This window comes from Sorex fumeus, unplaced genomic scaffold (genome assembly GCF_029834395.1).
Source record: "Sorex fumeus unplaced genomic scaffold, SorFum_2.1 ptg000055l, whole genome shotgun sequence".
NCBI lineage: Eukaryota > Metazoa > Chordata > Mammalia > Eulipotyphla > Soricidae > Sorex > Sorex fumeus.
In genome coordinates this window covers 19,131,613-19,151,946 of record NW_026606112.1, presented here as the reverse complement: position 1 = coordinate 19,151,946, position 20,334 = coordinate 19,131,613, and the positions used below count along the sequence as shown (strand labels likewise).

The 20,334-nt window shown below is 38.3% G+C and overlaps 1 protein-coding gene and 1 non-coding gene across 2 annotated transcripts in view; one reads left to right on the top strand and one right to left on the bottom strand.

The window, feature by feature from the left end:
• LOC130034010 (cytosolic beta-glucosidase) overlaps positions 1-20,334 on the top strand; it is a 117,913-nt gene that overhangs the window by 55,603 nt on the left and 41,976 nt on the right. The gene's annotated exons all lie outside the window — the stretch shown is intronic.
• LOC130034034 (U6 spliceosomal RNA) lies at positions 4,381-4,487 on the bottom strand. The gene has a single exon (XR_008794035.1). It is a non-coding gene; the product is annotated as a U6 spliceosomal RNA (small nuclear RNA).

Here is a 20,334-nt window from a genome sequence, read left to right as displayed (position 1 = left end):
TATGAAAATATAAACACATATACAAATTATATATGTGTGTTAGTATTGCTCAATGGAACATTAATCAGCTATAAGAAACTATGAAATAGTTTCTTTTGCAATAATATGGATAGAAATGTGTAGGGTATTTTGCTAAGTGAACTAAGTCAATGGGATAAAGAGAAATGCCAGATATCACTTGGATGTGAGATAAAGAAACAAGGCAGGGGCCCAGGCATAGCCGAAGGAAAGGAATCCTTGGACTCTTAATCCTTGGACACAGAACTGAGGTTACCAGAAGGGAAGAAGAAGAGGATTGAAATAGTGATGGGATTCAATGGTCTAAGGTATTGGTACTTGGCTGCAGGGCATGGTATGGTAATATACAGTTTGAAGGAACATGAAGTTGTATCCTTGAAATATATACACTTGTAAACAAATGTTACCTCAATATTAAAACAAAATCATTCTTTATAGTTGTAGGAAAGGAAAAGAAAGCAGAAATGGATTTTATTGCAAGTTTGATGTTGTGTTTAGTACTAACATAAATGTATTTTGTTGCTATTTGAAGTGGATTTGAATACTTTGTGCAGTCACTTATATATTTTTTTAAATTTTTTTTATTAGTGAAACACCATGAGGTACAGTTGTAGACTTACAATTTTTTGTGCTTGGGTTTCCGTTGTACAATGATCGAGTACCCATCCCTCCACCAGTGCCCATTTTCTACCACCTCTGATCCCCGTACCCCTCCCACCGCCCCTTGTCCCCTCATCCCGCCCTGCCTCTGTGGCATGGAACTCCCTTTTGTTCTCTCTCTCCTTTTGGGTGCTGTGGCCTGCAAAAGAGGCATTGAGTGGCACCATATTCGGTCTAGAGTCTAGACTCAGCATGCTTCTCCCATCCTGGGGGAATCCTTCCAATACCCCCCATTTGGTGCTCCTTTCTACATCTGGGCTGCCTTTACTTATATTTTTAAACAGATATTTTAGAGATCTTTAAGCAAAATCCAAGACAATTTAAAGATAGACAGAACTGAAGGAGAGGATGGTAAGTGAGAGAAGATCTGTAATTTGAGGGGGAGGAGTGGAGAGTTGAATAAGGAAATAACCTGATTTTTGTTTTCCTGAATTTCTATTTTTATCAAGTTAATGAAAAACCACTAATGCACTTAAAACATTAATTGTTCACAGATTCTTTGTATTACTTTGTTTGGGCTCTTGGACTACATTCTCCACTGTTTTGGGGACCACGCGGTGCTGGGAAACCTAATTAACGTCCTCTGCATATTAGGCATACCCCTCAAACTATATACTATCATTTCATCTCCCTCTTTACTGATTCTTCAGATGATTTAGAGTAACTCTAATTCACATTTAAGAGTATATATATTTTTAAAGTAGTCTTTTGAAGAATCTACATATTGATCAAGAAGCCACATACAATTATAACTATTTTGAACAGCATACAGTGATAACTGTTTATGATGTATCATTGAGGACAATAGATTTTAGTCTTTAGGGAAACTCAGTATATGATCTCTTTTTATTTTCTTTTTGGGTCACATTCAGAGATGCTCAGAGGTTACTCCTGGATCTGCACTCAGAAATTACTCCTGGTGGTGCTTGGGGGATCATATGGGACACCAGTGATGGAACCCAGGTCGGCCGCTTGCAAGACAAACCCCCGACCTGCTGTACTATCACTCTGGCCCCCCTATGATCTCTTTTCTTTCAGTAAATATCCATTTACCCATATCCTCACACGTCCATATGCAGTTTTTTAAATTAAGTTACTCGGTGTAGTTGTAGCACATGACATAAGATGAACCAAACCTACTTCTTTCCTGGTAATTAGACTTGGATCAATAAATTTGCTTCTTAGTTTGGATTGACAGAGGGTGTAACACTGTGGCCCGTTGCTTGCTAAGTTCTGCCATGTAACGTTATGGATAGTGAGATAGAGAGAGGCAGGGAAGAGTTGTCAAAAGTTTAGGATGGACTCGAACCTTTGCTTTGGCTTTTCCTAAGACCCAATACATGTTCTCCAGACACTTTTACTTATAATTAAATGTTCATTCTGCTCAGCTTGATTCGCAATGGCTTTCCATCACTTGGAAGAAAACCAACCTTAATTGATACCATCATGTGACTCCTTCCCCCCCTCATTTTCAGAGCAGTGCTATGAGGTCATTGCTCATATTTTACAGATGAGAAAAAGGAGTTTCCCAGAGCTAAATTTGTTCATTACAAAGCAGTTGAGTGATATTTCCTGAAACAAGGCGGACTATGCATGTCATTTTGGGGACTGCTATCATTTTTGATAAGCTTAGCGAGTCCAAGAATTTCCGATTTGGAGTGCTTGCTCCTCTACCACTCTGCAGAGCGACTCTCTCACCTGTAACACTCTGGACTGGTCTTGGTTCTTCGGAAACGCTTCACGCTCCTTTTGCAAGAGCCGTCAGAGCCAGTGACATTGCACAAGGCTCAGCTAGCCGCATTTCGTTCTGATAAGAGCGGAGATGCATTTACTAACAGATTTCTTGAGACTCCTCCAAGGTAGCACTGATGATCTCGATGGTTGAGAACTATTCTAGGAAGAAGCACCTGTGATCAATTTAAAACAACTGGCCCTGGGGAAGACATTTGCCTTAAAGATCGCGGGTATAAGCCTTCCGGCACCGGGGTGTTAGATGGATGAAGGCATGGCAGTTCCCAGTAACGCAGACTCCCCTCCAATTCACTCCACAATGCAGATAGGCACATGGCACTTGAGTTAGATCAATGGGGTCCACCTGGAACTCTTGCTGATCTCTTCAGGTCAAACCCCACAGCAATTAATTGAGCAGTAAAAAGAAAGCTAATGTTTCTGTTTCCTTTTGAGACTCAGAATAAATAAGAGGCAGAAGGTCATTTCAAGACAAAGAAAGAAATCAGACAATGCCACTGAATCTGGGCATTGTTTCAGCGGCTTTATGTAGGTAGGTGCTGAGCACCGTTCATCTTTCCCGCTCCCCTGGGTTTCCTTTGTTCTGGGCATGACTGTGAGTTTTGCACATAAAATTGTGATGCTGGCACATTTGGCTGCAGTGCTTGCTGGGGGTGGGGTTTACATTTTAGTTGTGGATACTATATCTGTAACCATTATGGTGTATGTGTGTGGAGGGGGGAGGTGCTGCACTCATTCTTGCTGAGGTGTTTGGGGATGCTCTGGTGTTAGTGCTCACCAGGTAACTGTGATGTTTATAGGAGGGTGTACTTCTGGCTGCAGAGCCTATGCCTCTTTCCTGGATACAGGGGGTTTCACACTTTTGTTGTAGTGTTCGCTCTCTCTCTCTCTCTCTCTCATACACACACACACACACACACACACACACACACACACACACACACTGCGGTATGCGGGAGTTCATACACTTTGTCACAACACTACAATTCCCCGTCTGTAGAGTGCTGAGATTCTGCCCCGCACACATGTATATCACTGGGCTTCACATTTTCAGCCTCATGCTTGCAAGGAAGTGCTTTTATTGAACCACAGAACCATGTCCCGTCCCCCTCAAGAAGGAGTTGCTTTAATTCATGTACTGATAGAGAAGAGAAATAAATGCAGCAGAGAGAAAAAAAAAGTGAAGTAGCAAACATAACCAGGCTGGATTTCCACCATTTGTTCAGTAAGGGGTTTTTGGTAAACTGGTAAATATTTCAAACCTTCTATTTGTTTGTATAGGAGAATGGGATAATATTTTTGTAAAGATTCCACTTAGACACTCCTTCCCCACGTCCCATGCCTCCTGAGGGTAAGCCATAGTCAGTGCTTAGTCAGCGTAACAATAATTCCTACAAAACAATTCCTACAAAACATTTAAGACTATCAACACAAACTAATTTTATTTTTTAAAAAAGCGATGACTCCTGTAGAGTCTTGAGAAAGCAGCAACAGCACCCTTGAGTCATTATGGCCATCAGAGGGGTGCCAGATCAGGTAAAAAAAAACCCAAGACATTGGTTGTAGATACAACAGTCAGCTAACTGGCTAGCGAGCATTGCTCTACCATGTAAGTTTTTTTTTTTAATTTATTTTTTATTTTTTTATTTTTATTTTTATTTATTTATTTATTTTTATTTATTTATTTATTTATTGAATCACCATGGGAAAGGTTACAAAGCTTTCAGGTTTAGGTCTCAGTCATGCAAATATCAAGCACCTTTCCCTTTACCAAAACCCATTTTTTACCATGAAGAACCCCAATAAAAACCCATCCCCCACCCCTCCCAGTCCCTGTGGGGCAGATGAATTCCAGTCAACACTCTATCTGCTTTGATTAGATTCATTGTTTCAATAAAAGATTCACCACTATTATTTAGAGTTTACCCCCCCCCCCCCAAATCAGACATGCTGAAAAATATGGAACGCTTCACGAATTTGCGTGTCATCCTTGCGCAGGGGCCATGCTAATCTTCTCTGTATTGTTCCAATTTTAGTATATGTGCTGCCGAAGCGAGCACCATGTAAGTTTTTAAATCAGGAAGTCATCATCTTCAAGGAGTCCAGCTTTCTCATACTATAGGAATCTTTATGGTATTAAGAAATTTGCATCAATCCTTGTTGCTTTAGAACCAACAGGCAAGTTTGACTTCCTAGATAACATATACACACACACACAAACACACACACAGAGAGAGAGAGAGAGAGAGAGAGAGAGAGAGAGAGAGAGAGAGAGAGAGAGATACCTCTGTTATCTAAGGCTGTTGGGGAAGTGAGCAAGTGTAGGAAATCAAGGAAAATGATACTCAGTGGGCTGTACTTCACCCATGACCTAAACTCTTCCCAAAGTGGCTAGATAGTGCCTAACCTGATCTCTTACTTTGTGCCTGTCCTTCATCAGACTCCTGATCTCTTATCACTCTGCAGTGCCACCCCTTTGCCTCTTTTCTATACCCCGTGCTGTTTGTTTGCAGATCATGAGCAAGCTTGAAGTCAGACAAGCATTTAAAATGTATTTGATTTGGCTCTGTTTCTCTTAAGCCCAGGAAAATTTCAAAGAAAGAGTGAGACATCTGGTCTTTAAAATGAGGATAGTAAGAACATGTATCATTTCATGTTCGAAAAATGAACAAGATCATTCTTACAAATCCTAGAGCCTTGAGGATTATGAGGATTCTGCAATGGCTAATTTTGGGGAGTAGGGTTAAGACCTGTTTGGGAACTGTGTTGTTTTCATAACTCCACCTTCAGTTCCCACACTATTCCCACAGAAAACTTGATGCTCCTTACATATTAGTTGAATTCGAAGGTGACTACCAGAGAAGGTCTAGACAACGGACAATGAAAAAATTAATGATTAAACAATTGGTTACCATTTTTTTCCTCTAGAAAAATATACGTCACATATGAAAAAAAAAACACAAAAAAACCAGCTCTGCCTTCTGGAAAGTTTCTGAGCCAGCCCAACTTTCCAGTCAGATCCATGCCTGAGTTAGCACAGCGGTAGATGATTGTAGAGAAGGTTTGTTAATGACCAGCTTTAGGCTTTTAATGACAAAACCCCTCAGCAAGATGTCATCAAAGTTATTGAAGACTTCACTGAAAGTGTGGAAGCTGATGCATTGTAACAAGAAGGTTATAAATCTTGCAGCTTGAGTATACCACCAAGACAAGATGCTGAGCACAGAATCACCCTGCTGTCACCTGTCAGCATCTCCCTCCCCTAGCCTCTTCCCCTTCCCATGGAGAGCCAGGAAAGGAGAAATACATCCATTTCCCAAAGAAGTGCAGGTCTGGCAGCCACCTGCCTTGGCCAATTTCAGATCACAGAGGCTCATTTAACTGGACAAAATGTGTTAAGCACCTGTGCTTTTTGAAATGTGCATTTAAAAAATCCCAAGAATTAAGGAAAGATCTCAGAGGTTAATATGTTGACCTTTTAGAAAAACGGACCAATTAAAAATCCATTGCAGCTCAGAATCGAGATCCAGCTACCCGAGGGTAGAGTCCCGCTCGACATCTGTTCTTTTACTGCTTCTCAAAGGAGACCTTTGTCGCTTTGTCCCAGTGAAGCAGTTCATCTTTGGGCTCAGGTGAGCTTCTTGGAACATACTTGTTTGACTTTGGGTCTATGTGGGGAAGTCATTACTTGATATCATTGCTCTCCGCTGCCCTGGGTGGTCAGAGACAGGTTTAGAATTCAGAATTACCAGATTCAGCAGCTGCACATAATTGTTACTATGTCGACATCTGGGCTGAAAGATTTGAATAGTTGCTAAGAACCTATTTATAATATATATTTACATTACCTATTTACATACTTAGGCCACACATAGACTCGGTTTGGGTTTATAGTTTACCTTCAAAGGCTATTTCTTATTTCTGTCTGCTGGCAAACTTACCTTTGGAGTGTGACAGGGTAGAATGCCTGCATTTCTGCCCTGTACTTTTGGAGATTGAACACTGGAACCAAGTCGTGTATTCTAGGAGTGTGCCTTTGCATGGATCAGCATTAGAATGTTCCGAATGTCAACTTCCGCCCTTCTTAGTGGGACAACTGGCAAAGTTGGTTGACAAAATAAAATGACAAAATTCACATATGTGATATATTTTATGTACACTTTTAGGAGCATCTAAAACTCTAGCCGAAATACATAATTTGGACCTCAGCTTTCTCTGTAAAGGGTGGGGTTTGGTTCTCATTAGCAGGATCATTTCAACATCTACAAATCCAAGATCCCCTGGTTCTTATTTCGTTGCATTTTTTAAACTGCCGTGATAATGGGATCTGCTTAGGGTCCCCCCCCATTAAAAAGAAATTAGTCATGGTGAAGTTACAATATTCTTCATGAATGGGGTTCATACAAATAGTGCTTCAATATTGACCCTTCACCAATGTCTACTTCCTTCCACCCATGTTCTCCACCCACCCCTTTTGCACTTAAGAGTTTCAGAGAACATGAACTATGACAGAGTGGTGGCCTCGTACTCAGTAAACAGCACTCAGAATCTCTGTCTCTGTCTCTCTTTGTCTCTCTGCCTCTCTGTCTCAATCTCTCTCTCTCATACACACACACACACACACACACACACACACACACTGTTATTGTTAAGTTGTGCCCCTGGGTTATCAGGTAAGGTGCATCCCGGTATGATCAGAGACACTTCCATTCAGCAGGGGCACCCTATTAGAAACATAAGATCATGTGCAGCTGCTTTGTGGGAGCTGGGACCCTGGGGCTGCCCATGTGAGAAGCAGCTTGATCACACAAAGGAGCTCTGCCCTTGAGCACACAAAGGAGATCTGCCCTTGAGCATTCTAAGCGAAGAACATTCTTTCTATTCGCTTGCATAGCATTCAAATACTCACCGCTGTTCCCCCACTAAGGACAGGCCTCTGGGCTTCTTTGAACTTCACCTCCAATTGCTCTTTCCTTAAGTTACTCCAATACAGATTCCTAGTAAATTTATTACTTCCTTAATGTCTGTAAATATTTTAGATTATTCCAAAAGCAAATGGAAGCTTACTTTTTAAAATTGTAAAAGGGGCCTGCAAAATGGTTGGAGTCAAATTTATCTGAGGAAATTTTACTTTTCCTATTTGAAGATCTTGAAAATGGGGGATAGCGTGAAGGTTTTGACAATGATTTAAAAAGTTATATACAATTGACATAGAGTGTGTGAGGTTTTTATTTTTTTTTGTACTCCAGTTCCCCCAAAATGTTTAACCTAAGTGGGCATAATATGTTGACTCTATGTGTTTACACGTAGCAATACAATTACAATTTTAATGTTAGTTAACACCTTTATTAAAAATTACCTCTACTTTCAAGCAGAATTGAGATCTAGTCTCTTGGTAACTTTTAACATTGGGTATAATCACTGTGTTGCGTGGAACTTAAGTGTTAACCAGTTCTGAGTTTGTTGTTGGGAAGAATATTTCTACAATTTTCCCACTTCTGTGTCTAAAAAGTACCATTTTACTCTGCTTTTACAAGTTATCTTTTTTGTTGTTGTTCTACATGATGGATATCATGTGACTTTTGTCTTATTCAGCTGACATATCTCATAAAGCGTGATTCTTTTAAGGTTTATTCATATTGTTGAAAATGTCAGGATTTCCTTACTTCACATCAGAATAATGCTTTATTGTGTGCATGCGGTATAATGTCTGTGCATATGCGTACATGTATATTTTGTGTCTCTCACAATTTGCAATTTATGTATTTAAAGTTGATGGATACATAGATTGTCTCTGTATCTTTGGTATTATGACTATAATAAATATGACAGTATTGGTATCTCTTGACTATCATTAAGAAAGCAAGTGATAACATTGACAGCATGTGGAGATCAGGGAATACTTATGCATTGTTGGTGGAAATGTAAATTTTAGCCACTATGGAAAACAGAATGGAGTTTCTTTAAAAGTTAAAAATGGAACTACCCTATGATTTAGCAATACTACTTCTGAATATACATCCAAAGGAAATGAAGACAGGAATTCAAAGCGATAGGATATTTTCAGCTTGTTCTAGAAAAGAACAGTGCTGGAATATTCAAGCAGTGAGAATGCTACTGGAATCTAGACAGGGTAAATTCAGGTTTTTCCCTAGGACTGGAGGGAAAATGGTCCTCAAGTGTCTGCTTATATTTGTTCTTGTTTTCTGATCTCCAAAATAACCTGATTACTATCTGGCCTCTCAAGAGATCTGGAGAGTGAAAAAAAACACCACTTTGGAACAGGGCTGGTAGATTTTATCTTAGCGTTTGACAGGGGTTGCTAGGATCATTGTGTTAACAAGAATCCCATTGGGCAGCTCAAGGCTCATTCAAAAAGTGCCTAGAACAGCTAGCTGACCAGTATTACTCAGGGAGCTTAACACGAGCTTTTAAGGCTAGGGAAGCACTCTTTCCTATTAAAAATTAATAACTGACATTATGCTATGTAAATCAAGGCCCTGTAAGTTCATCCATGGTGATTAGCTCTGGATGAACTAAAAAGAGGAGTTTCTGGATCTGCAGTGCTCATCATCAGACCTTATTAATCTCAGCAGTACTGTGGCCTTCTTCCATGGGGTTTTCTTTTACCTATTTATAACATTGACATTGCTAGGCTCTATAGTGACATGAATACTGTTTCTGCCAGCTTTCCCAGGAATTTTCTCACTTGCACCTGGGAGAATTACTGGTTAACTACTACTGCTATTGCTTTGCCAGTAACAAGTCCAACACTAGGTAGATGAAAATCAGCAATATTATGAATAAACCTGCTAAAAATTGGCACCATTATCAGTTCCTGCATTCCTGCAGCCCTGTCACAGATAAGCACTTGTTGAAGAAAACAATTGGCTGGATCGAACTGGAGAGACACTTAGATTCTTTTTTGTTTGTTTGGCTGTAGCGAGGGGTACAAGTACAGTTGTGTTCAGGGTTTAATTCCTGACTCTGCACTCCAAGATCACTCCTGGCAGGCTTGGGGAACCCTATGGGTTGTGGGGGATCGAATCCACATCAGTCACATGCGAGGTAAGGTCCCTATCAACTGGACTCTCTCCTCTCTCATCTCATGATTCTTGCAGAAAATACCAATTATAAGGAAGGAAACCATTTTTAGGAGAAGATAATTTGTTAAATTGTATAAGTATTCATATGCAGGAATAGCATATCTAAAGATTTATTTGCCACTTTATAAATCAACCAGAATAGAATTTTGGAGTTTTGGACTGTGTGCTTATTCAGTAAGTGCTCAGTAAATGTTTAGTGAATGACTACAGAAGCCATTCTAAATAAATCACCAAGAAAAATGAATTAAAGGGTTATTAATGAAATAAAAGATTTGCATCATTGTTTTTATTTTTTTAACTTTAAAGGGATAAGAGATTACTTTTACTGTTAAAATAATTTTTATGTACTACTCTTATGCATGGGAGCTGATCCTGTCTTCAACTCTGATTTGTGGTGAAAATAATTGAGATATATGCCAAAGTTTTTTTTTTTCTAAATTTTGTATACACTTAACCTCTTCATGTCTCAGTTTCTTCATTTGAAATGTGAAAACACTTAACATACTAATGAATGATTTAAAATTATTATCATTTTTCAGTTTTTAGGCCAAACCTGGTGATGCTCAGAGCTTACTCCAGGTTATATGCTCAGGAGTCACTACTGGTGGTGCTCAGGGAACCATATGTGATGCTGGGAATTAAACCTGGGCTGACTGCTACAAGGCAAGCACATTGCTTCCTGTACTATCTTTCTAGCCCCAAACTAACTAGTCTGTTGGGATTCATCCAGTTTAAGAATTATATGATCCTCAAAATATTCTTTGTAGGCAGGGATGTCAAGGATTATGCTTTATGATCAGATTTTATGATCATATTTTATTAGAACTCTTTGTACTTTCTGAGGCTATAAAATTACGTCTAAGAACTGGTAAGTAATTGCCTGAAAATTTTTTTCTTCATTCTAACTCAATGACTTAACTTGAAATTTGAATGCCTTTCTTATCTGGACATAAAATTAGATCTTGTTCTTCAATGAACTCTTTCTATTGATTTTGATTCAAGGAAACATTTTCTTAACCTTCACTCCATGTGTTTCCTCTTCTATTCACTCATATTGAAAATGAACCTGACTTGCTACCCCTAAGAAAGATATCCTTTGGCATTCCAAATCAGAAGGGTCAGCTCAGATTCAAGTTTAACAAAGTTAGTGTAGAGAGCATAAAATCTCTCAGGCAAAATCGAATGAACAAATCAGTTCCTAGCATTAGAGTAAGAAACTCAGCTGAACAACTCCACTGCAGATACAATATGCACAGGGGAATCACCTTTTAAAATAGCATGGCTAGCACCTACCACCTAAATTATCATGTTTTAAGACAGTTAAGTATAATTTTCAAGCTTTTCCATAAACAAAATTTAATTCAGTTAGACAGTATAATAATTTTAGCTAAGGTAAGGTAAAGGCCCTCCCGTTGTTCGTCGATTTGCTCGAGCAGGCCCAGTAACGTCTCCATTGGAGACTTTGTTGTTACTGTGTCTGGCATATCGAATACGTCACGGGGAACTTTCCAGGCTCTGCCGTGCGGGCGAGATACTCTCGGTAGCTTGCCAGGCTCTCTGAGAGGGGCAGAGGAATTGAACTCGGGTTGACCATGTTGGCTGCGTGCAAGGCAAACGCCTAAATTTAACTTTGTATGAGAAGGGCTGAGTTAAAGGAAGGATCAAATTGCAACATTTTTGAAATCACATTCTCTGCTATCCCCTTGAAATTCTGAGTAATTCTCTCCTCATTAGTTGGAAGATTTATTATATTTTCCCCTGATCTTCTGAACTTTTAAACACAGAGCTTACTCTAATCCTGCACCCCCACCCCACGCCCCCAAGTTACTGTTTAGGTGGAGTTTCTTCAATAGAATAAAAATATCAGCTGGTGCAAGTGATGAAAACGGTCTCTTCTGGAATGGAAAGTAATTCTTAGGCTTATCAGTAAATGTTATGTGCAGAGGTTTGGGGGCAGGGGTGGAGGGGAGGGATGCCTGTCTTTCTGAATAGGGTCATCTCTACCATAGCAGAGTGTTTGGTGTGTGAATGAGATTAGCTAATGAAACAGTATCATGGCCTGAGATTATTTTGTGCCATTCGGAAGTTCAGCCACATTCCCCCCTTGTTTGTAAAATTCCATTATAGGATTCACAGCTTGCTTTAGAGATAAGTGAAAGCGTAATGGGTGGAAAAGGCATTTGGACCTTGAAGAATTTTAGTTGGTGCTGGTGAGTAAAGGTGGGTGAGAAACCATAAGGTGAAAGTTAATGAGTTAAGGACCAAAAAATTAGAGGATGGGAGGAAGAAGTTATTATATCTGTGGAAGAAATTACTCTGTCTCCTCAAGCAAATGGGCTACTTCCTTTAATGGATGTAAACCCAGACTAAAATTTTAAGTAATTTTAGATAATCATGTCCTCCTATGAGTAGAAGACAGATCAAATGTTTCAATGCTAGAAATAAATGGTATAATAGAAAGATTGTCCAGTGTCTTTCAATCTTTTTACCTCAGTGGACAGGTGCTTGCCCTGCATATTGGTCCATGGTCAAATTTTTATAAACAATATTTAAACCACTTATTTATGGATCAGTGGTTTTTAACTCATCTACATCTGTGAACTGGCACCACTTCTTGGAAGAATGGTCGAAGATCACTAGATTAGACCATTGCAGATAATGAGATGATTACATATATAAAATGGGTTCATTTACATATTTCTTAGTAGATTACTGTGTTATGCAGCTGAGGCTATGTTGATTTTGTGTTTCTTTTCCTGATGAAGTCCAGGCTTTATCCTTGAACCTTCAAATGAGTTATTAGCCTTTCATTTGAGGGAAAATATACCTTAAAAATATTTTATGGCCAGGAGCTAGAGAAGTAGTACAGCAGGTAAGGTGTTTGCATTTCATGTGGCCTACCTGGGTTGGATCCCCAATATTCCACATGGTGACATGAGCCTGCCAGGAATAATTCTTGAGGAAGAGTTAGGAGAAACTTTTGAGCACTGCTGGGTATGGTCCCAAAACAAAACAAAAAAAGTTCATGGGCAAAGTTGACTACCCTCGTGAATATATAGTAACAGTGTCATGAATGGCTTAGAGCGATCTTTCAGCTCTTCTGCCAAAACAAGAAGCATGACATATTTGCCATGAGTAAGTTTTATATATACAGGAAGCAACTTTTATGAATGTATTCATATGACAAGGATTTGTGTGCTTGACATGAAGAAAGAGCCCATTCTTTAAAGACAGATAGTTCTGTGTTCAAAACTAGCTCAGGTTCCTTTTCATGTTGTATAACCTTGGAGAAGTTATTCTTATGCTATGAATGTCAGTTCATCATCAGTGAAATTTTATTTTGGGCAAGGATTAATGATGCACTTCAGATCCTAGTGAAATGCCTAGCACATAAATCCTCCAAATGTATCTATTGCAGTGAATTCTTTGTTACCCAGTGTCTATTAGCCAGAATTTTAGAAAAACTGTGACTTCCTGCACAATCATCAAGCCCTGATAATTTATGCTTCTCTTGATGACCCTGAAATGCATTCTGAATAATTAGAGAAAGATTAAATTATAATCAGTTTAGTTTCAGTGTTAAGTGTATTTTAATTTATTCTCATTCTTTAAAAAATTGTAATCCTTCTGCATGTGGTAACAATTAACAAAAATATTTGATTAGCTGGAGCACTTCATTTCCTGACTCTTGGACTAATAAAGAGTTTATCATATATTCTTGGAGTCCAAACTCTGCCCTATAGATAAACAGGGCATTTATTAGATGAATTCACTTCATCTTAGTCTTAGATTCATTCACAGAGCCAATGTGTTGATTTATTGTTTATTGGAAATTCTAGAATTAATTTTTCAATCTATTTAAACAATAGTCTGTGTGCATATTAGGTCCTCTTTGCATATTTTTGATTACAAGTTCTTAATGGAAGTCATTCTGTGTGATTTTGTGCAGATAAATAAATCTATCAGCCCTGAGGGGTATCTTTTCTTTCCCTATGCATTTCTAGAGATGGACAACTCTGCTGACTTTAGTAATCAATCTTTCTTGGTGTCTCATCAACCTTTACTCTTATCCAATTATGTTTTGGACTTGTTTCCACTGGGCTTTTCAGGCCTGATAACCTTCCTGATAAAACTTCACTATTATTTTACCATTGTTTTTACAATTTTTTTGTTTGAACTTTCCAAATTTTATCCCATTCCTCTCTCCTACCAAATGTCATAGACTGCTTTAAAAGATTATTTAACAACTGACCTCTGTTAAAATTAGCCTCTTCAAAAAGTCATCTAGATTATTGTTCCTTTGTGAGCTCAGTTGATAAGGTTAATAAGGCAGATTGATATATGCAGTTTAATTGTCACAATAGGTCATAGTAGTCAACCCAACTTTTTTGCTTCATTCTACCTTTTCTTCAATCTCTGTTTTGCCCTGAAATTCCCTCTTCCAACTCAACTGTCTTCAAGACTTGAAGACTTCAAGAGAAGTCTTCCATTGTTCCCAGCTCATTATATATCCTCACTGATATGTTTGCACACGCTCTTTCCTTAGTGGGAGCAATGGTGCCAAAATAAGAAGGTTGATTGTTTCTTTTAAAGGGGGAAAAAGACATTGTGGAAAAGAGTTGATGATGAGTAACTTTTAAGCTTAGACCACTCTAGCTCCTATGTAAAGAATTCTTTAGTCAATATTAACTATTATCTAGCCTGCCCTGGTGATGCCTGAATGTGTGCTACGAGATGACAAGGAGTGTGGGTGCAGATCCAGTAAGCAAAACTTAATATTCTCCTGAAAGTTGGTGATTTCAAAATAAAGGATGTTGGGAGGATCCTCCCAGGATGGGAGAAGCATGCTGAAGGTAGACTATGGACCGAATATGATTGCCACTCAATGCCTCTTTTGCAAACCACAGCACCCAAAAGGAGAGAGAGAGGCAGGGTGGGATGGGGACGAATGGGGGTGGGAGGGATACTGGTATTCGTGGTGGTGGAGAATGGGCACTGGTGGAAGGATGGGTACTCGATCATTGTATAACTGAAACCCAAGCACAAAAATTTGTAAGTCTACAACTGTACCTCATGGTGTTTCACTAATAAAAATTTTTAAAAAATTAAAAAAAAGAAAGTTGGTGATTTCTCTGAGACTAAACACACCAGGTAGCTGTCTTTCAGTTGATGTGGTAAGTAGTTGCCTGTATCACTCAAAGTAATATATAACTAAAAATGAAGAACCAAATACAATTGTTGTAACCATTTATCTATCTTTGGCAAAACTGTATTTAATAATTTAATAACTTCAAATATGTTTCATGTTTGACAAACCATATTTACATAATCGGAATATTTTTAATCTTCTGGGAACCATGATTTGAATTTTTGTATATTAGAATGGCCAATTGCAGTGTTCTATTGGATAGGCTTCTCTAACAAAATGTGACATTTTTATAAGTAGAGTACCACTTTTTCTGTTGTAACAAATGAATGTATGTTAGTATAAAATATCTAAACTTAAGTGCATTCATAAAAATGCTGCTAAAATATCTCCACTGTTTTTAAGAACACAATATTATCCATGGAACATATTAAGTGCATGTGTTGGTCAGTAATCTAAGGGAATTTCTATGGTATTGTCTAATGTCGTTTTTAATTTTTTTTGTAGAAGTAAAACGTTGCTTTAGGAAATATGAGGAGAGAGATGAGAGAGAGGGAGAAATAAGGGGAGGGAGGAACAAGATATTGAGAGAGACAGACAGAAAGAGACAGAGACCGAGAGAGAATATGGGCTTTTACAGAAGGCATTGAGCCTAGAAATAGATGTAGATAATTCTCAGGATGGTAATGTATCTAAAATTATTACATTTCAAATATCAGATCGTTTCTATATGTAGTTGTTTTTAGTCATTTATTATTTTTCTTCTAAGAGAGACTTGCTTCTTAAAAATTTTCTTCTATATTTCTATTAAAATTATTTTTTGCTAAATATAAACACTGCCATGTTTCTATTGCTCAGAATAGTCAAAGGGAACACAGTTAAGAGATGCCAATTTAAACTTGATGAGAGCTTTTAATGCTTGTCAATTAGGGAAGATGGGTCATTTGATTACCTTCAAATTCTTGAAGAGAAAGAAACCATCAAAGCAGAACCAGGAGGAAATGACACACTGCATAACTTTTCAAACCAGAGGTGTTGACATAAATATTGAACTCTGGCTGTAGCTTCCTGGCATTCCAGTCAAAATGAATTTTTGATTAGTTTCATCAGTAATTTTCACCTGAGGAGGAATGATTGGGAATCTGTTCTGAGCTTAGAGAACATGTAAGTAAGCAGAGCTCCAGAGCAACCAACTGATTATTGGTTGTCTATATTAGAAACTTCTAACAATTTCATCTGAACTAAGGACTTTTACCCAAAAAAAAGGATAAAACTGGAAAGCTATTGAAAAATAGGGATATCATTATCAGATGGGAAGAAACAGTAGCTCCTTTGAGGAAATAAAGTTTAACTCACTTTCTTTTTCACTTAATTATTTTATACATTCATAAAAATATAGGTACACACATAATAGTGACCTCAATTTGAGAAAATCTTACCACATCTATCTTTACATTAAAAAGAAAAATAAAATACTCTTATCCTAGGGGGCTGGAGCGATAGCACAGCGGGTAGGGCGTCTGCCTTGCACGCAACCAACATGTCCGACCCGAGTTCGATTCCTCCGCCCCTCTCGGAGAGCCCGGCAAGCTACCGAGAGTATTCGATATGCCAAACACAGTAACAATAAAGTCTCCAATGGAGACGTTACTGGGCCCACTCGAGCAAATCGACGATCAACGGGAGGGCCTTTACTTTACTTACTTTACTTATCCTAGGGGAGACCACTTTATATCTTTCCAAATCTCCTCCCCTCTCTCACCTGGGTTAACCTTGATCCTGAAACTGTACATGTATGCAAATATATATATATATATACACATATATATAGAGAGAGCCTATGTTGTTTAATTAAAACCAACTTATATCACCTCTTTGCGGATTGTTTCATGAATTTTACAAAGATGGTGATATGCTTCATATGTTCATTGCGCAACATTGTGCAATGAACAGTGTTTTTTCATTGCACAACATTAGGATTTTTATCATTTGTCCATACTGATAGTGTAGCTTTAGTTCAATTTTTAAAAAACAGCTTTCTGGTGCTTTAATATGTAAGCATTTATCCATTTTCCTCCTTGGTGGATGTTCAGGCATTAAGTGATAGGTGTCTTTTCACTTCCACAAAAAGTGCTGTGCTCTTTATCCGCGGTTCAGGAAGCATTTTATAGATACAAAGGAGCCCATGGAATAGCCCCAGTACGTGCACACAAATGTCCACACTTTTAGAATGAGGCTCCCTTTCCTCAAAATGTTCTATGGTCTGGAAGATGGTGACAAGACTGAACTTAAGACTAAAGACTTTATGTCAAAGGCATCCTTTAGGGTTTTTCCACTAAAACTCTGCATAATCATAAACAGCAGACCTTAATAGGATGGGATGGCGCGCTGTGAAAATCAGCAGGACGTGATTTGAGTGAATAGTGTGCTTAAACAGGTTAGCAACTACAATGAAAAGAGTGTGTTTCGGGGCTAAATATGTACAGTACAGGAGGTGAGGAACTTGCCTTGCATGCAGCCTCTCCAGGAATCCTGGAACCACATTGTTTTGATGTGTTTGATGCCAACCTTCTCTCCCACCCCCCACAAATATCTGCCTTTGGTATTTATATGTAGTCTCCCCCTTTTTAAACTATAGGCTGATTTCTTTGTCAGTGATAATATTTTTCAAGTGGAGAATATCACAATGTATAAGGCCTCCACTTTGTTCCTGGTTATGTAAATCAGGGGCATGACCAAGGACAATGTGTGAAGGCATTATCCATTAATCACCCCGTTTTCAGAAGACTGTTCTCAAGTCCCTTCAATGCAGACACATATTTAAAGTAAGTCCTCTCCCAGCTTTCATCTGCTAACTCAACAGCATGCTACCAAGGAGGGTGAGGGAAAGCACAGATGTCCTGGAGAAGGGTATTGGTATGGCCTGGTGGAGCTGCAGTAACAAACTGTGAACTTCCTTCTGGGGCTGGTGTTCAAGTGCTCTTACTTGAATGCTCAGCAGGACATTTCTCTAAAGTTCCTTTGATCCTCACCTTTGGTCCTCACTTGGTGGCTTTGCCTGCAAGTGGGTAACTGCCCCATAGTCAGCAATGCCACTTTCTCACTATTATGTTTAGAAGTTTAGTGGGGGAGAAATATTGCCTTGCGTTGGAAATCTTGAAATTTTTGTAATAGTTGCTTTCTGAAGTCTTGAAAGGAGATGTAGTGCAAGAGAGCCTAGCAAGAAACTTCTAGATGTCTGAGGTTGCCTCTGGACTGTCTCAAGTTATCTTCTATTCAATGATTTCAGTGAAGAGGTAAGGGAATGCATTTCAAATTTGTATAGGGCCAAAAAGCTCATTAGAAGTGAGAGTAGAAATATGCTTGTTGCTTCTTGGCCGATGGATTGTTCATTTTCATCATATGGGTCATGGCTGAAATTTGACCTTCTCACGGGGGTTTTCCCTGTAGTTCTGACTAAGGTATGACCTCCATTTCTGATCTATTTTTTACCTGTTTTCTTTCCCTGAAATTGTATTTCCTAGTTTTTTAATGGCTTCCTGACACATCTCCATAGACTATAACCTTGATGAGAGTAGGGACCAGGTCTCCCTGTTCATTTTTGGTACCTGAGAATATAAACTACTTCCCGGCAAGTTTTAGGAAGTGAATAAATTTGTGTTGATTGAACAGAAGTCATGGGAGCCAATGAAGAATATTGGACAAATTTAGTGGCATCAAGTCCAATTTTAGAAAGGAAATTTGGAAGGAATCAAGATGATCAACTTGATAAATATTGCTGAATATGCTTTCTGGAAGTAAACACATGTTTCAGGCATTTAAAAATTGCTTAATGCCTTCAGAGTGTCTCAGTTTATATCTGGAATAGGATCTTCCAGCTTTGGCACCATTAAGCATTTATGTTAATATTTAACAATATAAATGGTACCCCAAAGAGAGCATCTGAGATGAACTCGTGTTGAGAGTGGCCTATTAGTGTTCAAATTGTTAAAGAACTCTAAGGTAGAAGATTGAAAGATCTCATTTGTGTTGAGGAGCGGGACAAAATAAGGCCAGGGTTGAAAACAAGTTTAGTTCAACATAAGCAAAGCTTTCTAACAATTAGTGGGGATGAGTAGTGGAATGAATGTCCTCAGGTGATCTTCAGATTTTATATTAATTGATGGCATTGAGGCAGATGCCAGGTAGAGAGGATAGCTGTCTCTCGTGGGAGGTCATTCCACATGTGGAATCACCTAGTATTTATTGAGTAGCTAACTACACATGCTACACTTAGTTCTGTGGAAGAATGCAGAAATATATGTCTCAGCTGCTGCCTGGACATGGTAACCTTACAGTCCTAAATTTTGTGACTCTCAGGGATTGTAGCTGAGGCTCTGATGTAATTCCCACAAATTCCACATTAGAGAAGTCCTGTTATAAGGTCTCTAAACAACACCTACCTATCAATAATACTTAAAACTTTAAAGAACAATATGATGCATAATTCCAAGACCTACTTTTATACTTTGATTTCAGCACTGGTTTTGCTTTGTTTCTTTCTTTAAAATAAAAAGTATGTCGCATATATGCATATATAAATATATATAATTGTATAAATTTAAGACATTTAGATGTTTATTTGATGTAGTTATTTAATTGCCCTTGTAGGTATAATTTGTATCTCTCTCATATCATAACACACTATAAGACACTTTCTACCCATTTCCCATAATTACCACATCATGTTTGATGGAGTTCATACAGTAATAAACAGATTTAGAGAGAAATATATGTCTATATAATATATGTATATGTATATATTATTATAATATGTATATATTATTTCCTATATACATATATATTACATAGATATATATTTCTTGGAGAGCCTGGCAGGCTACTGAGAGTGTCCCGCCCACACGGATAAAACCTGGCAAGCTCCCTGTGGTGTGTTTGATGTGCCAAAAGCAGTAACTATAACAGGTCTCATTCCCCTGACCCTGAAAGAGCCTCCGATCATAGGGAAAGATGAGTTCAGAGAGGCTGGTAAAATATCAGGACTGGGATGAATAGAGACGTTACTGGCCCCCGCTCAAGTAAATCGAGGAACAATGGGATTACAGTGATACAGTGACTATATCATGTCATAGAATTCTTCTTCTTCTTATTATTTTAGGTTTAGGACTGCCAAACACCTAGGGACTTTGCTTTTGTGTTTTGAATGATTATTGTCCCTAGGAAATTGGCTTCTTTTCTTTAGCTCATTTCTCTTCTGACCTAAATAGTTAATATAAACCTCACAATGACATGTGTTGCCTGTATTTATTCAGACTATGTTGAGACAAATGTTTTGTACTAGAATTGGATCTATGTGATTTTCATTGATGACAAAATCATGAATTATAAAGCAGACACTTGACAGAATTATAAGTCCACACACTTATTCTTTAAAGTCAAGTCTGCCTCAATCAATCACAAAGTGTTTGACTTAGAAACCTCATTGGCACAGCAGAGAGTATTCATAAATAAATATCTGACTCGAACAGTTTTAGGGGTTAGATTTGGGTATTGCCATGAGCCTAACATTTTGGTCTGACTTCTTTGGCCTATGCCATAGTGTTGGCTGTGGCCTGGATGTGACCTCTCTGTCTTTTATACCATTCAAAAATAAAT